Below are 7,579 nucleotides of genomic sequence, written 5' to 3'. Positions count from 1 at the left end.
AGACTTGAGCTGTGACTTCATATTAAGCTTTATAGTACAAGGCAAAAAACGAATTCAAAAATAGGGAATTACATAAAACCAAATGTATTCATTCAATGAAAGTTCATTTTTGACTCTCTTAACATTATTTACTGGGAACCTAAATCTATTGTATTTTAACTTAAAAATGTAATTGAGCTCTAAATTCCAATTATCTTTATTTTCTCAGCATTATTATCAAATGAGTCTTAAAATGGAAATTTCAGTGCTTTTTGAATGAATTATTGTATTTTAAAATTTTCATATATTTTACATAAACATCCTTTTGGAATAATATTATTTCGTGACTTTTGAAAAAAATATTCCTCCTCAGTGATATCCCTGCAACTCTTATAGTAAACACATATAGTTAGGCTAGTTTTATCTTTTCCCTGATGGGAAAGTACACAATTATCTATAAGATGTTTCAGCCCGTAACTGTGTTTTATCCTTCTTTGAAGAACACCCCCCTCCCCCCACACACACGTGTGCATGTGCACACCCAAAACAGTTTCAGTATTACTATAATACTATAGCAAAATGTTTGACGCTGGGTGCTACAAACTTTAATACATGCAATGCAGTTTGAGAATCTTAACAAATTTCTAAGTGGGCGCTTAAAAACCAGACTCTCAATAACTAAATCAGGATTACTAAAATGATTGCGGAAATGAAGTCTATTGAGGAAGAAATATAAAATACAATATAATTATTATATGAGAAGTTTGAAAGAAAGTATTCATTATTTCAATGTTTCTGGACCAAAAAATATATATATCTTAGTAAAAGTAACATGAATACAAAAAAGTCTTCATGTTGCTTAACATATAAACATTTTCAAGGAAATTAAACATATCTGGTAGTTTTTAACAAAATTAAAACTAGAAAATTTGATCCATTGCACATTCTTTTCAGGAGCATGGACTATTCTCTCATGTTGAATGTGGCAGTTTTCACGTACAAGCAGGAGAGAAATTACACCAAGATTTTGGAAAACATGTTATGTAAGGTAAGATACTATTATTTCTAGTTTAGAAAACTAGAAATCATTTTCTATGAGGAAAAAGTAAGACTTCCAGTATTTAAAAAATTGACTAAATTTGGCCATGCATGGTGGTTCACGCCTGTAATCCCAGCACTTTGGGAGGCTGAGGTAGGTGGATCACTTGAGGCCAGGAGTTCAAGACCAGCCTGGGCAACATGGCAAAACCCCGTCTTACTAAAACTACAAAAAATTAGCCAGATGTGGTAGTGTGTGCCTGTAGTTCCAGCTACTTGGGAGGGATCAGAACCGCTTGAACCCTGGGGGGTGGATGTTGCAGTGAGCCAAGATCATGCCACTGCACTCCAGCCTGGGTGACAGGGTGAGACTCTGTCTTAAAAAAAAAAAAAAAGACTACCTTTAATAACTATGGCAATTACTGAAATTTATTAAAATGTTTACTATCATCAAACATACTCCTATTATTAATCATATATATTCTTTTGTTAAATTAAATACAGCCATTGTGATACTATCCCAGACAATAGCAAAATGCTAACTCTTCCTTACTTGCTTATGTATTCACCTAAATAAGAGCAAATTTACTAGTCTTCTGTTTTACCTATGGGAAAAAACCCATTACTTCCTTAAATGCAGTAAATCATCAATTAAATCAATAAAAGAACTGATAATCTATAATCTTAGATCCCAGAATTTTTTCCCTCAATACTCTTAGTTCTACTGGGAACTATTGTACAATAATATTTGAATAGTATTCAATTATGTTACTTATAAAATTATCAGCTTCAAGGTGTAGATTTTTATTGATCTGATTTTATTAGCTTAGGTAATAGTCTTCTGTCTTGTTTTTAATCTTTCTTAAGCCAAAGCTATTCAGCTTCCTACTTTTCAAGAGGACATCTGCCCTTTCTTTACTTTCTGCCCCCTTGTGCTAGTATCTGCTCATTGTGAGAGAAACACACAATTATGCTGTATTTAAAGTCATGCTCATGGCCGGGCACAATGACTCACGCCTGTAATCCCAACATTTTGGGAGGCCAAGGCAAGAGGATCCCTTGAGCCCAGGAGTTTGAGACCAGACTGGGCAACATAGTGAGATCCCATCTCTACAAAAAATGTTATAAAAAGTAAAAAAAAAAGAAAAAAAGAAAAATAAATAAAGTCATATGTCACCATGCCTGGCTAATTTTTGTATTTTGTAGTAGAGATGGGGTTTCACTATGTTGCCCAGGCTGGTCTCGAACTCCTGACCTCAAGTGATTTGCCTGACTCGACCTCCCAAAATGTTGGGATTATAGGCACGAGCCCCATCTCTACTAAAAATACAAAGTTAGCCAGGCATGGTGGCACGTGCCTGTAATCCCAACTACTTGGGAGGCTGAGGCAGGAGAATTGCTTGAACCCAGGAGGCGGAGGTTGCAGTGAGCCAAGATCGTGCCACTGCATTCCAGCCTGGGGGACAGAGTGAGACTCTGTCTGAAAAAACAAAACAAAACAAAACAAAACAAACATAAAAAACCCCAAAACCTATTCATTGTTTATTTGAAATTCAAATTTAACTGAGTTTCCTGTATTTTCACTGGCAACCCTACCCCTTCTACCACTTTGGATTATAAGGTCTCTGCATACAGGGTTATGCATGCTACACTGTATCTTTACAGTAAAAAGAGCAGTGATAGTTTCTTAATATGTACTTATAGATTGATGGAAGAATCTTAGGGATGAAAAGCATCCCATACAATCAGATATTTCTTTTTTTTTTTTGTATTGTTTTTAACAGAACAATAACAGAAAAATTGTTTCACCATGTTAGCCAGGCTGGTCTCAAACTCTTGATCTCAGGTGATCTGCCTGCCTTGGCCTCCCAAAGTGTTGAGATTATAGGCATGAGCCATCGCATCTGGCTTACAATCAGATATTTTTATATAATTTCCCTTAGGACCTTCCAAGCCTAGATTATTTATTAATAATTTATGAGCCTATTTATCATGAGCACTGCCTGGAAGTTTATAAAGAAAGCTGTACTATGAGGGAACACTTACCTTGGCAATTCTATAGAATGACAGCCCAGGAAGACAGTCGCATGCAAACCTCTGTGTCTCTGCCTTTGTTCCAGAAGATGAAGTGATAATGGCCCTTCAGAGACAGAGATAGTTTTTGCATTACTCTATGGTTTTCTGCTTTCATCTGGGCAAATAATGTAAACTTAATACAACTTTTTTTGTCTTTTCTCCCAGGTTATTGTGACCTCTATGATGGGGATCTGATAAAGAAGAAAAATACCTCACAGCGATGACTGGCATGTGATCACTTAGCCAATGAGATAAGAGGCTGCAGAAATGATGTGATAATGACGTCTCCTGAGTTCCAGGTCCATATTAGCAGTGGATATGAGGTAAACATTGAGCTTTTCTCAAATTTAATTAACAAGCTTTATTATAGATACAACTCAAATTAGTTAATTCAGGAAGCTTATTTTGTAGAAATTAAAACATTAATAAACAGAAAATTTAGAAATAAAGAACTTGGCTGACACTTTGACTCTTTGAAACAAGTGGCCTTCCATGCTCTGAAAGATTATGGCCACCCTTTGAGACATTGGAATGGTGTCCATTGCATTTTATCAAGTAACTATAGGTCAGCCTGGGAAATCTGCAGTTTCCTCCACTCCTGTCACTGTGGTTGCTGTGAGATTTTGTGTCATCACTGTGCAGTCTTCCCTCTCCACATGAAGGTGACCTCTCTGACTTCACCCTAATGTCTGTGATTTCATGCCTGACCTGATTGTTGCTGAGCAATTCCCTTGTTTGGAGAATTCTGTGCTTTGGTTAGAATTTTTAAAGGTTTTTTTCCTGTGGTCAGATTTCTGTTTCCTCCTGTGTCTTATGCACCTTGTTCTCCTACAGAGAAGATTCTTTGAAGTTAGTGGAAGCTCAGTTTAAAGGAAGATCTACTGCTTTGTGTGGTGGATGACCATGGGGGAGCAAGAAGGCAGCCTCTGGCTTTTGTTTTGTGTGTGCGTGTGTGTGTGTGTGTGTGTGTGTGTGTGTGTGTGTGTGTGATGTACCTGGAAAAATAACACAATTAGCATTAAAGAGTATGTTTGGCATGTTTAAAATAAATTGTAAACCAAATGTATTTTAAAGAATTTATACAAATTTCTAATTTAGTAAAATGAATGACTATTGAGTATTTATATCAATAAAACAACCACTCGAATACAACGAAGCATGCATTGCACGTTTCTCCCACTGTTTATCTCCATCTATAACCTCCCTACTCATCAGTCTGAGATTTTTTATATGGAACAAGTGTGGTTCTTGCAGGGAAATAATCTTTAGAATAAGGATAAAATATTTAAGAATATGTACTTAAAACTTAGCAAACCCATTGGAAAATGATCCAGAAAAATGGTATTCAGAGATAAAAATCAGAATGTGTTTAGGAGAAGAGCACTGATGAAGGTTGGAGTATGTGGCATGTAAATAATACATTGATTTAGATGGACTTTTATGATGGGGGAAGCTCATCAGGCCTCATGTAATGAGTTAGTGTCTACCTTTTTCTTTGAAAATTTCATTTTCATTACAATGGGTTTCTGGCATTTGTACTTTGTTATCTCTTCAAATTCATACAATTAAAATGGAACTCATGACTTCTTTTCCTTGGAGGTACTAAAAATTCTGCGCAGTTGAAGGAACTGTGACTTTTCTTAAATGGGCCCATCTTCTAGCTCAAAAAAATAATTCTTAGATGGTGCTTTAACGCCTAGCTTTAGTGCAAGACAGATTGTCAGGGTAATAAATTAAAGGCACCTCACTGTAGCTCTGTTGGCCAGTGTTCTACCACAGACCCATATTAATATTTTATACCTTTAATATTATTACATGATGCAGGCTTTATTTAAATGGATTTGACGGGTCTCTTGGTTGGCTTGACAACCAGCGGGAAAAATTAATGTTCTGCATTTAATCTCAGCTCAAGGTGCTAAATTATTTTGGAGGTCAAAACCGTCATGCATATCATGCTAAATTATTGAATGTAATAACTATTAGCTAGCTGTCTATTTATGTGTTTTAAAAATTGTTTACTTCAAGCATCTTGAGCTAATTTTAAAGTAAATCCTTCTTCTAGTTTTTTCCCTCCTATGTGCCGCTATCATCCTAGCCCTTGCAATTGTGGTAGTGGAACTAATGGAAGATGCCAGGTGCCCTTCTTATAAGTAAAATCAACCGACTAAATGTTAGTAAGTCGCCGAGAGCATTCTTCCTTTTGTTGGTTCCATCTTCATATGAAGTTCAAGTATGTTGAGAGAAATAGTCACTTGGTTGTAATGGAAGCTATTATCTTATTTTAAGAAGCCACATAATGTTTTGCCAAAAAGAAATATTGATTCCTAAAAGAATACAGTAAGCCATATTCTAATTATTTTAAGAATAATTGGAACAACATTAAAAAAAGAAATGATGCTGTTGGATTTCTTTTTAAGAAATGATTTAATGGGAAGTATGACAAATGAAATATAAAATGATGTATTTATTATTTACAGTGAAAATAGGTCACATATCCTTGTCCCTTGGTATGATCTTAAGAGGTGAATCAATGTCAACAGTATTATGAAATATTTAGGCTATGTAAGGATACAATTCTGAATTCTTGGACATTTGTGTAATGACTTATAAGAAACTGTGACTTGTGAGTAGGCTCTTATGTCTTTACATATAAGAAAGGTGGTAAGGGGAAGTTTGAAGACACCTGTTGTCCTGTACAGTTTCTGCCTCCTCTGGGTTTTATCTTAACTAGATCAAGCACTTCCTATGTATGAGGCTTTCTGGGGTTAAGCAGTTTTAGCTGCATTACTTAAAGTAACATCAGTCATGGCCAATGGGCTATGACGAAAAAAAGAGCTTCAAATAAGAAGCTGATTTTTCTTCCTGGTAATGAATGGTGATGGGCCAAAAAAACCTCCAGCACTTTCCATGGCAGGGTAACAGCTTCTCTGCATAAGCAGAGTGAGCAATGGGCAAGACTGGCTATTGGTGTACAAGCTGGACCTTATCGAAAGGGCTGAAGCAGCACTCTTTATGCCATCTTTCCTTCTGTCTTTCCTATCTTGCTTGTAAATTACTCCATTCATCTAAATGAGAGCTTTTGTATAGCTGTTAGTTTGGAAATGGTGGGTCTGTTTAGTGACGCAAGATAGCTTCTTGGTAGCATCTAGTCAAGCAGAGATAGATGCAGGTGGCATCTAACAAGCAAGGAGTAGGTGGTTGAGGACTGCTCAGCCTCTGTCCTCATCAGGCGCTGAGGTAAATCAAATGACTAATAACCAGGTAATAGGCAGGCTAAGGATGCCGAGGGGAGGAAAACAGTTTAACTTCCCACCAGGTGCCTGACTTCCTGACAATAAACTTCTAGGACCCATGCTGTGACAATGTCATTGGGAGGAGATATGTTTCCTTTTCTTTCTCTTTGTCCAGTGACTCAATTAATGCAAGAACATAGCAAAACAAAATGAAAACAATTTCAACTAGTACTTGCTACCCTGGGGAAATGGAATAGAGGATTGAATAAGACTTTATTCTCTCCCTTGATGAGCGCATAGGCTACTGCCTTGCTTAGTTTGTTGACCTGGTACATGTGGCTCTCTCAGAGGAATCCTTGGAAAAAGCATCAAAGGCAACCAAACCAGGGAAACCAGGGAAGGCTGTATGGAGCAGAACAATGAGCCACTACAGAGATGGGACTTCATAATATAGGATAGGAAAGATAGAGGAGATACGAGGATGTGTATCTCATCTCAGGACAGAGAGAGGCAACATTCAAGGTGTGGGAGATTTTGAGATGAGGATTAAAGAAGATGTCAGTGCTTGGTGAATTGGAAGTAGATAAGTCTTTTTTGTTTATCTTTTTGGGTTTATGAGTTTCTGAGACCTTAGTATTTTCTTTTCTTTTTTTTTTTTTTTTTTTTTGAGGCGGAGTCTCGCTCTGTCGCCCGGACTGGAGTGCAGTGGCCAGATCTCAGCTCACTGCAAGCTCCGCCTCCCGGGTTTACGCCATTCTCCTGCCTCAGCCTCCCGAGTAGCTGGGACTACAGGCGCCCGCCACCTCGCCCGGCTAGTTTTTTTGTATTTTTAGTAGAGACGGGGTTTCACCGTGTTAGCCAGGATGGTCTTGATCTCCTGACCTCGTGATCCGCCCGTCTCGGCCTCCCAAAGTGCTGGGATTACAGGCTTGAGCCACCGCGCCCGGCCTAGACCTTAGTATTTTCATAGATGACATTTTTGAGCTGGATGTTTTGACTTCTTTAAGATCTGTGTTTGTATCTATCTGTATAGTTACATAGATACATGTATAAAGATTCTCCTTGCTCTCCATCTCTCTTATTTGAAGCTGGACACACTTTATGCTTAGACAGACTTTTAGAATCATAAGAGCTGGAGTGGGACAAAGAAACAAAGCAGCATTTTGATACAGGGCCCCACTCTGTCACCCAGGCTGAAGTGCAGTGGTGTGATCATAGCTCACTGCAGCCTCCAACTTCTGGGCTCAAGTAAT

General features: G+C 37.6%; 1 long non-coding RNA gene across 1 annotated transcript; it reads left to right on the top strand.

Moving 5' to 3' along the window:
* The first annotated feature begins 929 nt into the window (after window positions 1–929).
* On the top strand, window positions 930–3,542 carry LOC105524389. Its single transcript, XR_001003752.1, has 2 exons — window positions 930–1,027; window positions 3,259–3,542. It is a non-coding gene; the product is annotated as an uncharacterized LOC105524389 (long non-coding RNA).
* The last annotated feature ends 4,037 nt before the right edge of the window (window positions 3,543–7,579 follow it).

This window comes from Colobus angolensis, unplaced genomic scaffold, assembly GCF_000951035.1.
Source record: "Colobus angolensis palliatus isolate OR3802 unplaced genomic scaffold, Cang.pa_1.0 Scaffold5, whole genome shotgun sequence".
Classification (NCBI taxonomy): Eukaryota; Metazoa; Chordata; class Mammalia; order Primates; family Cercopithecidae; genus Colobus; species Colobus angolensis.
Note: the sequence above shows the minus strand (reverse complement) of the source record. Positions and strands in the feature narration are given on the sequence as shown.